This window comes from Platalea leucorodia (assembly GCF_965183815.1).
Source record: "Platalea leucorodia genome assembly, chromosome: 2".
NCBI classification, from domain to species: domain Eukaryota; kingdom Metazoa; phylum Chordata; class Aves; order Pelecaniformes; family Threskiornithidae; genus Platalea; species Platalea leucorodia.
In genome coordinates, this window is record NC_138824.1 from 121,525,245 (window position 1) to 121,539,064 (window position 13,820).

A 13,820-nucleotide genomic window follows, 5' to 3' on the forward strand; every position below is an offset into this window, starting at 1 on the left:
TCATTGGAGATTAACATTTTGGAAACTGCAGACGTGTAGAAGATACGGTGTATGTTATACAGTGAGAGAACAAGCCTGTTCTTGCAAGATTTCAAACTCAATTATGCAGACACAAGAAGTTTAGACAGACTTTTCAGATTATATCAAACGAACTTTTGGTTGCTTATCTGAACCAACCCTCTGAAGGCATTTGGGATTATTCTGAATGCTGTTGTTGCTGAAAATAACAGCAAGTTAAGAATTTAGTTTTAACTTTTGCATTTCTTGAGTCTGGTTTGCCTGATTGTACAAGGGGAGGGACAGGTTCTAAACTCTTGTCCATTTTCATCATCATTTCATTACATCTTGCTGGCCACAGTGAATAGTTGTTCTCCAGCGCAAAGAAATCACAATTTGAGCCTTAGAGTTACATTAGAAGATTTGTGAATTGAACTATGAAAGATTTTGCTTACTTTGTTCAAGAGAATATATTAAAAAAACAAACCAACCAACCAAAAACCTTCCACAAGACTTCAGTTTCAGGGGGATGATAGAAACCAGCAAAACCATGAAGCAAGTCTATCCCATACAGGTCAGGAACTTCACGTACCTCTGCACCACAAGGGAATAGCATCTGGTCAGTCCTGGAAAGCACTGAGTCAAGCTGGACTTTCCATTTGCAGACTCCACCTCCTAACCTCGATCAGTTGCTGCAAGATCACACCTGAACCATGCCTAGAGGTGGGGCTTTTTACAAGAGTGGGGAGGGAGCAGTGGTTGCTGGATTTCCTCTTTCTCCCAGACACTTCCCTGTCTCCGCACTTCCAGCCCTGTGTGAGTAGGAGGGCACAGCGGGGCTGGGGCAGTGGTGACACCAGTCACCCCTCGCTGGGAAGGGCGAGGGCCTCCGACGTGAGCTGCAAGGCTCAGGGCTTCAAGAAGAGCAGGGAGTGCCAGAGGGCTCAGGCAGTGGGGAAATGGGCTTCAGGAGGGAGGTCTGCCATAGACAGGCAAAGGAAAGCTGCCAAGAAAGCAGGGCATGCAGGGGAGACTTCCTAGAAAGTTTTGGGGACAGTAAGGTTGGGGGATGCATCGGTGCAGGGCCACCTTCCCGTTCAGCTCATGCTTTCTGGTCAGGCTGCCAGGGGAAGGACCACACGTGCACAGCTGCCAGGCACACATCCTCTTTTTGGTTTTAGAAATGCAGTGATTTTGGGACCAGCACTGTGCTGCTGTGGCTGTGTTGCACTCAGGCATAGGATCTCAACGCGACACTGCCCTGCAGCTCCCACGGAGCTTCATGGTCTTGATGCAAACTTTCTCTCTGAAGAGCTCAAGCACACTGTAGAGCTGCTTCCTAGTTGGTAAATAGAAGACCCTAATATCAGAAGCTTGATCCTGAACCAGTTCCTAGTATTGACATAAGCAGAGATTTATAGTCTTAGACCACACAAGATCTTCCTCAGCTTCACCCTTCAACAAGATTCACTACAGCCCTTTCTAGCCAGGGTGGCTGGGCTATTTGCTCTCCTGCCAAATGGTAAAAAACAACTGCTCAATTGTACTGAAGTTTTCCAAAAGAGGGGAAGAAATACTGCCTGCCACTGAGATCATACATTTAAAAAAAAAAAAAAAAATCTCATTACCAAAGTTATCCAAAAAGTTACAGGAAGCAAAAAAGTAAATGACTGAATTCTATAGGTACTGTAAACTGCAGTAAGCTACAAACAGAGCATATGGCTGAATTTATCAAAGTAGTGCTAATACCCATTCAATAACAATACAAAAGCTCTGCGATGCTCAAGTTCAAGTAAGTAACTAAATTTCACAAGGGAGGCCTATATGTAATGCACTTACTAATGCACATATATGTAGTGACTCTCCACGGGGTGGTAATTGACCATCAGCATGATGGCCATTCATTTGGCTGTCTCAACAATAACAAACTAGCATGGGTTATTATACTTGAAATATAGTTTGGAAATGCAAATAAGCTCAGCCTTGAGAAGGTCATGATTATCTAAACCCTCCCATTTAACCACAAGAACAATTTTTTGGCCTCCAGAAGCCAATGCCTGCAGAAATCTACTTGAAATCTACAGAAGAGAAATATTCGCACCTCAGCACCTAAAAATTAGAGTGGATTCACGCAGCATTTAGAAATGTCTGTACTCTCAACACTCTGCAGTGTGCTAATGCCACCATATTCATAGTATTCACAGTTCACAGATCTAGGTGTCAGCAGGTAAACATAAACCTTACATATGATGTTGCATTATTTACAGTAACCAGTGCTGCACAGAAAATCATGGCCCACAGCCACAATTACACTTGTCACTCTCATTTGAATAAAAATTACACCTTGTCATTACTACCCAGCAGAATAAAAAAAAAAAAAAAAAAAAGTAAAACTTGTTTTCCTTAAGAGGAAAGGGGGGGAAAAAAGTAATCTCACAGCAGAAGTTTAACAAGTTCTTATGTGTTGGCTGCCGGTTTGCGTGTGCCCGCGCAGCTCGTGCCAGGTAGCCCTCTTTCGTGAGGGGCGGCTTCCCGGCACAGTATTGCAGGGTTGCGCTTGCAGTGCTCTGGACAGCACTGGACACTGTGGGTACGAGGCTGCTGGTGAAACAGGACCTGTATTCCTCTAATATTGATACAAGTAGGGTTTGGGGTTGGTTAATATCAGTATGTTTAAGAAAGTAGATTCCCTGCCTGACTTGTGACTGTAATGAGACATTCCCACCAGTACCTCAGGCTGAGAATCATTCATTTCTGAACAGCCAGTAAGTCATTGCCCAGACAGCTAAAATAAATCAGAATATCTATTTCCCAGAAATCTGAAGTAACTCTATTTGTTTTGATGGCAAAATACACACAATAGAATTAATTTCAAGTAATAATTTTGACCTTCTCTGTAGAAATCCTGACACTGGAGAAGGCTCAGAAATGGAAACATATCAAGATTGCCATTGCCTTTCAAAGATAAAAGAAGTGAGTGCTGATACAAACTGAAAGAGAGTGGCCATCTGTAAAGAGGCGAATGGATGTGTGGCTCTTAACCCTGCAGCCCAGCTGGGTGCTTGGGATATCCTGGCAGCAGTGAGAAACTTCTCCCTCATTTACCCAGAGAGACAAGATCTCTGGCAGGTGCAAAGCCCATGTCATGGGGACAGAGTGGGAGCACACTGAAGGACATTCTGTCCTTCAGGATGGCTGAAGGACATTTTGCTCTCCTAATCCTCTTCCAGTGTGGTTGCCTCTCCAAGGTGACCTCCGCCAGGAAAATCCAGAATAGCCATATAAACCATCCTCCTTCCACCCCCTCCCTTCTTACTGATTACAGAAGGGACAAGGTATCTTTAAGAGACTACCCCTTTCTCTTTCTCACCCTTCCTGGGTCCTGCACAGAGCATATTTCAGCTAAAACCAAGGGCCTTGGCCATCACCAGGGAAGCAAACTGCTGGAGACCACCAGATCGACACAGCCCTGCTGCCTGCTAATTCTCTTACCCCATCAGCCCTTTGTCTTCTCCCCAGCTGCTCTGCTTCCCATGGCATGTCCCTCCTTGGGCTCTTAATTCAGCTTTGCTGGTGCTCATGAGGAGAAGCCTTGGACTAGGTCAGCTGGCCATACACAGCCACTAGCAGCAGCGCTGATGGTGGGAGTTTTTGCATGTGAGAAAAAGACTGTGGAGTGTGTTTGTGCTTTCCTTCTACAAGTGAACACGGGGCAGATGGCAGACCCCATCGTTTTCAACCTCTGTAGAGGTGCAATGAAAATTTCCTTTCCATCTCTTTGGGAAGCCTTATATCCAAAGGCATTTTTTCAGGAAAGAAACCTCTTTCACTGACTTCAGGGACAACCACTTACAACCCCTGAATGTGGGCATATCTCTCAATGAGAAGCTTTATTTTTGGGGAAATCCCACTGAAGCCCAGCAGAACCAGCTGGAGCTTTGCAAAAGGGCTCCCACCGTGCAGGATGCTCACAACAGCTACCTGACACCAAAGTTGGGTTTTCAAGGCAGAAACTACACGAAGATGTAAAGCATTCAGCCTGTTCTCAGATAGTAACCAGTAACTGGCAATAACCTTGCAGGTTCAAGAAACCTCCTCCTTGTGGGCTAGCTTACCCTGAGGTGGTGTCTCAGCTAGCTGACCATCTGAACTGCCTAAACTACAGGCTCCTCAGGTATGTATTCAATACGCTGTAGCTACTGTTCCAAGCCATTTCAAACAGTACACAGCATTTAAAAGGCCCACCCAGAGCTGAAACAGCATAGAAATCTGCAAGCAGAGGGTACCTGCTGACTTAGGAGACCAGCCAAAAGGAAGACTGCCAGGAAGTACCTTAATTTCTGACAATAGCGGGTTCTGAAGCACTTAGTGTTTTTAACAGTTTCCAATTAACTCAGAAGTGGCTGACAGTGAAACCGTAATGCAGGAATTTGAAGCACTTAGCATGAAAGTGAACAAAGTATGGTTGAAAACCAGCAGAAGCCAGGGAAAAGTGGAGAGGCCGAAGAGCTCAAAACTGTCCTTAGGTTGAGCTCACGGTTGCTAGCCTGACTAGCAACCTTGCTGGGCACTGCTCGCTGTGTGTTGGGCCCACGTGCCCCAACGCATCCTGCTGGGTCACGCCGTGGGACTTTGAGTGGGCAGAGGCGCTGGTGGAGGAGGGCTGGCTTGGGAAGGACTCCTGCCGCCCAAGGGATCTCCTAGCACGCACACGGTGGGCACTGATACTGGCTTGGTGGCCAGTGGGCACCTGCCTTTGTGGAAAGCTCACGTCAAGGGGACATCTCAGCCTTGATGGCACCAGCTCCGAGTGCTGCCATGAGCTGCTCTCCCAGGACTGCTCCACACTGTGCCCCAGACCTTACACCTCCACGCAAAGAGCTGGGTCAGGGAGCAGACAGATTTCATTCCCCTCAAATCTGGTCATCTTTGTAGCTGATGTGGCCGAAACGACCAGATGACTCAAAATACGCAAAGCCTTGTTTTAGAATCTGGAATCAGCTTTCAGCGTTTTCCTGTTCAGAAAGGCAGTCTAATCCAGCCTGAGGCCAGTGAACAATACCATGACATGACAGAGGATCCCACACCACAGGCAAGAAGCAAGCAGGAAAAACATGCAAAATCAAAGTGGACTCCACAATAAGCAGAACATGAGTTTGCAGACACCATAGTGAAGAGCAACAGCCAAATCTCTGTCCAGTATTCAGAATGAGAAGAAATAAGATATAAACCAAAACAAGTGAAAAGGGGCTGTCTGGTGGCAAAGCAAAACTCTTCTGGATCAAACTAGGCAGAGATTTACTTGGTTTGGTGGATGCACTTACCTCTTGCTGTTAAAAGAAAGCATTAGAAGAAGACGCTAACACAAAAATGGAGATTGATCATATCTGTTTTCTCCAGATATCATATCCCCACCATAGTAATAGCTGACAATAGGCCTAAATTTAGTAGCAATGAATTTTTAGCAGTAAAAAGAAAGATTAAACAAGAAAACTCTCATTATCAGCTATCTAAGTGGTTGGTAGAAAACAAACGTCAAGCAATGCAGAGTACTGTCTCGGACTCATATCTGCATGTAATACTGCTGTGGAACAACGCCAATGAAGGCAGCTTGTCACCTGTTTTGTTCATTGAGAAGCAGAACACAAAACTGCCTACACTGCTGGAACCGATGTCAGCGTTACTGGGGGCATGCAGATAAATAGAGACAGGCAGAACAAAACCAATTAATGGGAGAGTCAGCACTCTGGCCACGCCAAATGAGGCAGTGTTTCCTGGTAGTTGGAAACAAATAGATATGAACAGCAATAATACTACCAGGAGATTAGAGGAAGTTCCCCCTTTTTATCAAACATAAAGAACACCTGTAAACCCCCCAAGTTGTTTTTTTCACCTAAATCTTGGACAGGTTAAACCACAGCAAATTTAGATAGCTGAGCCCTACAACATGATGATAGACTCAAATTCAGTAGGTATGAATTCGAGCAGTGAAGTATAAGTTCAGATGCTCATATCCAGAACTAATCCACTTATCTCTACCTGACCATAGTGATGGTGATACTCTGGAGGACTCAATAAATTACAGGCACTTCAGAGATTATTTGAGCATTGCTATTCATATGTATTTGAAGTGGAGTTTTGGGATATACTCAGGCTGATGAACTGTTCTTATTTCTGACTGCACCTTTAAAACGTCCTCACTTTGCATAAACTGAACCTGCTTATTGTATTACACACAAATTCATATTGCACCAACACAACTGGTTATAATCCAGGCACTGAAAGAAACCAGTCTCTGTCAGGCTCCTTACCCCTGAATGGCTGCTGAATCGCACACTGACCTTATAACCTGCATGCTAGTCCGGTAGGGAAAGCGGCGATGCAGCCCTTGACCCTGCTCCCCATGTCGGCATGCTCCTTTTAGGCTGCAGGGGGGCCCATTGCACCCCCCTACTTGCAGCAGTCCCGTGCCTGAAGCTGTGCTTGCCCCGCCAACGCAGCTGGCGTTTCTGCAGCTGCAGTCTACTTCTGGGTGGGGAGGACAAGGAAGAGATAGAGAGAAATAATCTCAGTGATTATGTGAGACTGAGAATACATTCCCTTAAATAACCTCCTCTGCCTGCTGAAGTTACCAGAGCATGCCTTTCTAATGCTGGCTAATGCCAGGTTAAGTTCAGTAGTTCACAGCTGCATATTTTGTTTGAGATTTGTCCTTAATTGAACAGCAAGCTTGGGGACTGCAGCTACATGTAGTATCTGCTAGGGAAACACATCCATCTCCAAAGACATTTTTCAAAGAGGCACATACAATCTTATTAAAAGCAGGAACCCTAACGGCCATTTGCTCCATCGTACACCAGCAGCAGGTATGGCAGGAAAGGGAACAGCTGCTTAGTTGCTTTTGCAATCTATTTTGTCTAGATGTTTGTATGTTTGGGAGAGTGGGCTGGCCCTTTTGCAGCTCTCAGATGAATCACTCTGCTAATGGACTAGCAAGTGCATGGATAACATTATCAGCAATGCAGACCATAGTTCCTATATTGCCTTAATACGCCTCCAAACCAATCTGGTAAATTACTTCCATTATAGGATTTAGATAGTATCCCATTACAGATCAAGCTTTTGGTTAAATGTCATTTCTTTGAAAGACATATTTGGTGTCAAGGACTGCTTGGCAGTTTCAGAAGAGACTGAACAGCGTCCCAGACTTCCTTATTTACTCCTCCAAACGTTCCCTCTCACTGGCGATCAAAGGGTGGAACCACAAGCCAGGAGAGGAGCCGTGAGAAGAACTTCTTTCATCAACCGAGGAGTGCTAGCTAGGCAGTTTTTCACTACGGTCTGTCCCTGGAGTACTATAAACATGCAAGTCTCCTGGTCACATACTGAAAATTGTTTCTAGGCTGCGTTGGGCAATTCTAAAATTAAAGGTACTATCTACCGTTACACTATTATGCAAGAAAAATAATTCCATATATAGGCTGCTGTTAAAGAACTGGCTTTTCAGTACCTTTCCAGTGGTTTTCTTCTGACTCTTCAGTGAAACTACAAAGCCCATCCCAGCTGTCAAAGTACAGCCAGTCTCTGCTGCATTTATTATCGCATAGTTCCCTTCCTTGATCTGAAAGCGGATCAAAATAAAATAATTTTCCACTTGCATTTGGAAAAAAAAAAAATTCTGCAACAAAACCAAGCCATGAAAAGGCTTCTGTTTGTATTAGAAAGTATAACTGTTCTTCCTCTTTTTTAAACAAAGTGAAGACATTTGTCTCCAGCCTATGCTTTTTTCCAGAGTTTTTATTAAACATTTTTACTTTATAGTTAATAAAAAGAGGCATTTCATTTTAGCGAAGTCCTGGCATATTAAAACTAAAGTGATGTGGCATATTAGAGGGACTTGCCAGTATTAACTGTCTTTACATGATAATTTATTCTATATTTAGTGTTCAATGTTTGCAGTATTTAATACAGCTAAAGCATATGGTGCTGTTTTATTCAAATGGTAAACTATGTGATCATTAAAAATATATGGAAGTGTAAACATCATGTCAGAGTTCAGTGTTTCAGAAAGGAGCTGTTAATCCTTGCAAAGTTTCATTATAATAAGAAGGCCAATCAATTAATGATTTTGTTTCCTTGTGTATTTACTTGATATTATGTATCCATTTAGAGCAATTAATGTGGTTATATTGCAAATTTATATATATTTACATTTCTACATTATCATAAAGAAATGTGTAATTTTTATTTTGATTTGATAAGAAACAAAAATTGGCAAAATCTGTTTAGCTACTAAGCTGGGAGCTAAGATCAATCTCCATTTCACTTGAGGATTGAAAGCAAAAAGCTTCTGGCTCTACAGCAGCTTTGTCAGCCTTGGCAATTTGCATTATGTCACCCATGATAGTATGCACAAGGATCCATTGCCATGAATGCAATTTAAGAAAACACTTTCAGTACTTTTTACTCCTTTCTCAGTATTTTCAGGCAGCTGGAACGCCTTTTTTTTTTTCCCCTTGCTGTAGAGAGATTACTTATTACTTTTATTTAACCAAATAAAAAAAACATCTTGAAAGGTAATAAATAAGTTGAGTTCCTAAGAGAAACTTTTCAGGGCTTTTCATGCAAAGGGTGAAAGCAAGAGGGATTTTGCTGGAACATGGTAGGCGCGCTGCTTTGGAGACTGAGTCTCCCCGTTGAGCAGAGAAGCAGGGAAAGCCCAGGTAGGTGCTCTGGGAGCGCTTTCACAGCCCCCTGCCTGTTGTTATCAACTTGGCACTACCTGGAGCACTTCTAAGCGTAAGCTGGCCACCGAGGCTCTGTGCACTTAATGACGGCGTTAGCATAACATTGTAATTTTTCAGCTATGGGTCTTGCAGGAAGATGTAGACATTTGGGGCTGATTGCTGTACTGATTAGTATGCAGGGTTGGACATTTTTCACTGTTAGGCAAGCATGTCTCCATTTTTACTGAGGTCAGGATTTCATGCGCAATGCCTGAAGATTCAGTACAAGCCAGATACAAGAGTTAGCCATACTTGGTATTGGTTGTCTCTCCACTCATCAAACACCGCTGTTGATGCAAGATCCTTTAACTATTCCATCAGGCTACCTGAGGGTTTAACATCAGAGAGGTATCTCCCTCCAAATCTGGCTTCCGCTTCCTTACTGGGTTCCTGCAACTCAGCCTGACCCAGGCAGCAAAGGCAAAATGCTCCAAATACCTCTGCTGTTCAGACAGTGAGCAATCGCAGAAAATAGACAAGCCTTATCTGTTACCTTTGGGCAGAAGGACACCGATAACGGTACACTCAGGATTTAGCTCCAAGGCACAAAGAGAACAAAGTATTAACTTGCAACTTAGCCAGTGCCTGCAAAGCCAGCTAGCCTTTCACCATCACAGTGGAAGCTCTCTGCTTGCCGAGGAGAGTCACTGATCCTTAAAAGAAAAGCCTGTATCACCAGGGAGATGGTGAAATCTGGATGTCTTTCTAGGAAATCACACAGATTCTGCTTTGATCCAAACAGAAAACTCAACATTGGGGCGACTGGGTGAAAGTTTAAAACTCACCATGAGTTAAAACTAACTTAAAACTCAGTATTGGGTTACCTGCATGAAAATGTGAAAGTCTGTGTTCAGCAAGTCAGGCTCAGTGATCTAACTAAATCTTCTAACTTTAAAGTCTCTGAGACTGGGGTTGTGATGCCCCATTTTGTTGTCAATTGTTTGTCCGCAACACTATGCAAATTCAGCATGAAAATTTCTTTCTTACAGCCATTTAATTTATACCATCCATTACCCCTGCCTGCATGACTGACATTTACTGCATGATGTCTGGTAAGTAGTGCTGGCGGCTGGGAGCCAGGAGACCTGGTGTCTATAGCTGATGTTACTGTCTTTGGTAAGTCGCTTCATCTCTTCTATTGCATTCACTTAATCACGGTCATCATCTTCAATTGAGCTGTTTGAAGGGACTCTATTATTACAGCTGTTACACCCAATACAACAAGGCTTGAATTATTTTCAGGGAACAGAGCAATACAAGACTGAATTATTAGGTAGCATGTCTAACCTAAAGCATTTGGCAGATACAGTCACAGAGTTGAATGTCACACCATCCAGGTCTTTTTTCCACCCGGTCAGCAGTGTAGATAAGCAAAACATTTGCTGCCCTATACTGAAAAAAACCATGCCTCACCCACCGTGCTGCAGAAATGGAGAGGAACGGGTGATTCTTTTAGCCCCTTCTTTGATCGTTATTGGTTTTTTTTTTTTCATGGGCCTGATCCAGAGTCTGGTGCTGCTGGCTGGGGGCCTTTCCTTCTCTTCGTTCCCTTTCCAAGTAGCAAAGCATTCTCCTAACCCACTCACACTCCCCTCTGGAAACTCTTGGAAAACAAGTAGCAAAGCTGACATAGAGGAAGCCACAAATCCTATTACACAAATTTATACCAGGTAAATACCCTGGACCATCCTTTTCCCTCGATACCTCCAAAGAGTATCCAGTTTTACCTCCGGTGTTCCTGAGAAAAAGCAGGATGCTGATTTAATGAGAACAAAGAAACTAATTCAGGAAACATGAGAAGCCTCCAATGCAATTCCTTTCATGCAGAATCAAACTTTAACCAGAACTCTATTAAAAGCATGACATAGTTAAATGGACGTTTTCTGTCCTTCAGCCATAGCACCAGAAGTCCTAAAAAGAACTACAGGACATCTTGCAAGAATGCCTGTTATCAAAGGCATCAGACAGTTTTCTAGCTCTCTTTTTACAGATCAAGTTTTAGAGACATTTTGGATAGTAGCATCCTAACATTTGAAACTGAAATCAAACTTTGGAAATTCACACATTTCTTGGGATCACTGCATTTATTTCACATGGGCTACAGAACAAAAAAAAAAAAAAATTGCAGGTCCTCTAAATCCTCGTGCTAATCCATTTCCATCCCTGGTGTAACAAAATGTTCAGATGCACAGACCTCCCCAAATGATCTCAATATTAAAAGGAGCATTCATTATTTACTGAGCTCTAACCATGTCCCTGACACTTGGCAGTTCATGAAGACCTCCCTACTCTTTGAGTAACAGGTGGGAGCAGAGACCTGCTGGAAAATCATGGGCAGGAGGAGGTCAGAGAGTCCTTCTCTTCTGCTGTTCCTCCACCACCCTTCACCCAGGTATTGAATATATTATTGAGCAAGTTGTCTCTAAAGTCTCTGCCTCACTGGTGTTAGTTCCCTGTCCAAAGCCATTACTGTGGGCAGACACTGTGCGACGCCCCTTCCCTGGCTCCGTGAGTCTCTCACCTCCCCTTGGCTTTCAGCAGTCCTGAAGCAAATATATGCTGCAGTCTCTAATTTGCCTGTCAGTCTTCAAAGTACCATACGTTTTTAGAGGACTTGGTGTTGCAGAAGGTAGGTATGTATCACTGAAAAAGGAACCTCATTTCACAGCTATTTTCCTGCATCCTTAATGCTAAATTTTAAGGCGATTTTTGCCCTGTTGTAATTCTGTAGCAAGCATAACTTAATTATTTGGCCAATTATAATATCAGGGAATATAACAACCATTACGTGAATGAGTGTTGAATCAGCACATTTTCCACTCCACAGTAAGCAACAGGAAAGAGAGAGGAAAATGTATTAACTGAGCAAAATCTAATAAACATAGTGCTACCTACAGATATGTGCTACTTAATCCCATGAAAGGATTTTACGCTTCTGTTCACATGGAATATCAGATATCATCTCACTGAAGAAAGCAGTGACTCCAATGTGCAAATCCAACATCAGGAAAATAATGTTTTTATTTTAATATCTGCATGCAAACAAAATGTCTTTCTTGGTAATTCTTAAATATGGGGGGAAATAATACTCGGATGCTAACACATTTTAGGCTAGATCCAAGTGGAAAATACTTCCATTGACTTCAACCTGAGCTTTCTAGGCAAGTTTGTGAGTTTCTCTAGGACATGGTGCATCTTCTGTTTGTCTGTATAGACATTTCCCAGCTGGGACTAGAGCTGGAATGGGGTGTTACCAGCTACTGCCATACAGAAAGTAAGGATCTCTCTTCACGAGCTCAGTTAAAACATGTATGCCACACTTATTCTGCTGTTGTGGACGAGTCCAAGGGTTGACAAATTCCCCCCAAGATTCAGATGTTTCAATCCAGACAAGCACAAATAATGAATTGGTCAGAAGCTGTGCTGGAAAGTGAGAAGGGTTAAGAAAAACATACCAGGCTTAATTTCCCTCTGTGCCCCTGACTTTGGGAGGGAGGGGAAGCAGAAAAGGGGATGGCTAAACCTTTAGAAAATAAGCTAATTTAAAAAACAAAACAAAATTTGAAAGAAATAGCACTTCAGTTCAAGAAGCAAACGTTTGTATCAAATCTGAAATCATACCGTGCTCCACTAGTGTTAAATGTCCTTTCATTAGTATCAGTTGTTACAGCTACATGTGATATCGATTATGTTAATAATCGGGACAACATTTTGAAGAGGAAGTGTTAGATTTTCTACCAGTGATTAGTACATTGACTGTCATTGGCTATACAATTACAGAGTTATTAAGGTGTTATTTGATTGTTGAACATGGCATTTTATAAGTCAGCGACTATTTAAGACATCAGCAGGCCCAAGTTGGAACATTCACACTTGTAAAGTACACAACGCTTTCTAAATATAAAATTACCTTATTAATGTTCATTTACTAACTAGGATCCTCAAGTAGAAGGTTTCTGCATGCCTGTTATTGGAACTGAAGTCCACAGCATGCATCCAAGTCTAAATCTTTTTAAAAATAATATCCACATTTATGGTGACCTCCTCTATCACCTGAATACATATTTAAGCTGAATTTATGATTATTATTCCTTTAATACAGGAAAAGATACCCTAAGAGCTATATATTATGTAGTCCTTATCCAGACACTACTGAAGTAAATGGGAAGGGTCCTTTTATTCAGGGACTTAATGCAAATCCTAAATTGGACACTTTGAAAAGTTAAAATTTTACATAATTTTAGGTTATGTTCTTATTTTCACTTCAGAGATTCAAAATAAGAGCTGACTAGAGTGTTATTCAGAGATTTTTACTGCAGCTGGAAGTAGCCACCTCTACAAGGTAACATTAGACATATCAGGCTATAAATTCTGATTTTTTGTGTACTACACCTGGATCGCACATTTATTTTTCTCATGAAAAATGTCTGACGCAAGAAGGATTTCAAGATATATCAAAATCAGGAATTTATTTATATTTAGCACTGATAAACCAGTGGAACCTTGAGTTTCTCTAGTGTCTGTGAAAGGCAAGAAAAATAAAGACCGGCTGTCACATTGCAAACACCACCTATTTCACATACCTGCAGTTCTGTGGGGGCAGGTAAAACCAGATTTTTATCTTTTTTATACATAGACACATCAGGCATCCCTAGAAGTGTGAGGAAATCTTGATAAAACAGCCATATCTATATTTTCAAAAGAATAAGTTCATGGTACTGTAACCCATGGCGTCTCCTTGTTATAAAATAAAAAATGGCTATACTGAATGTGCCTCACGTTTTTTCAGAATGTACTATTACGCTTGCAGTTGCTCCTTTTTCTTGGCCATATTTAGCATAGTGACAACTGCTTTCATAGCCCAGATTCACACTGCAAAGTTTTAACAACTGGCGTACGGGTCCCAATAGACAAATTTCAGGAAACCGGCAAATCTGTTTCTCTTTTAAGCCTGATTACATCTCCTTCCTTCAATAGCAGCACAAGGTCTCAGAAAACACATGGTCATTGATATAATGCATGTAGATGCTGTACTGT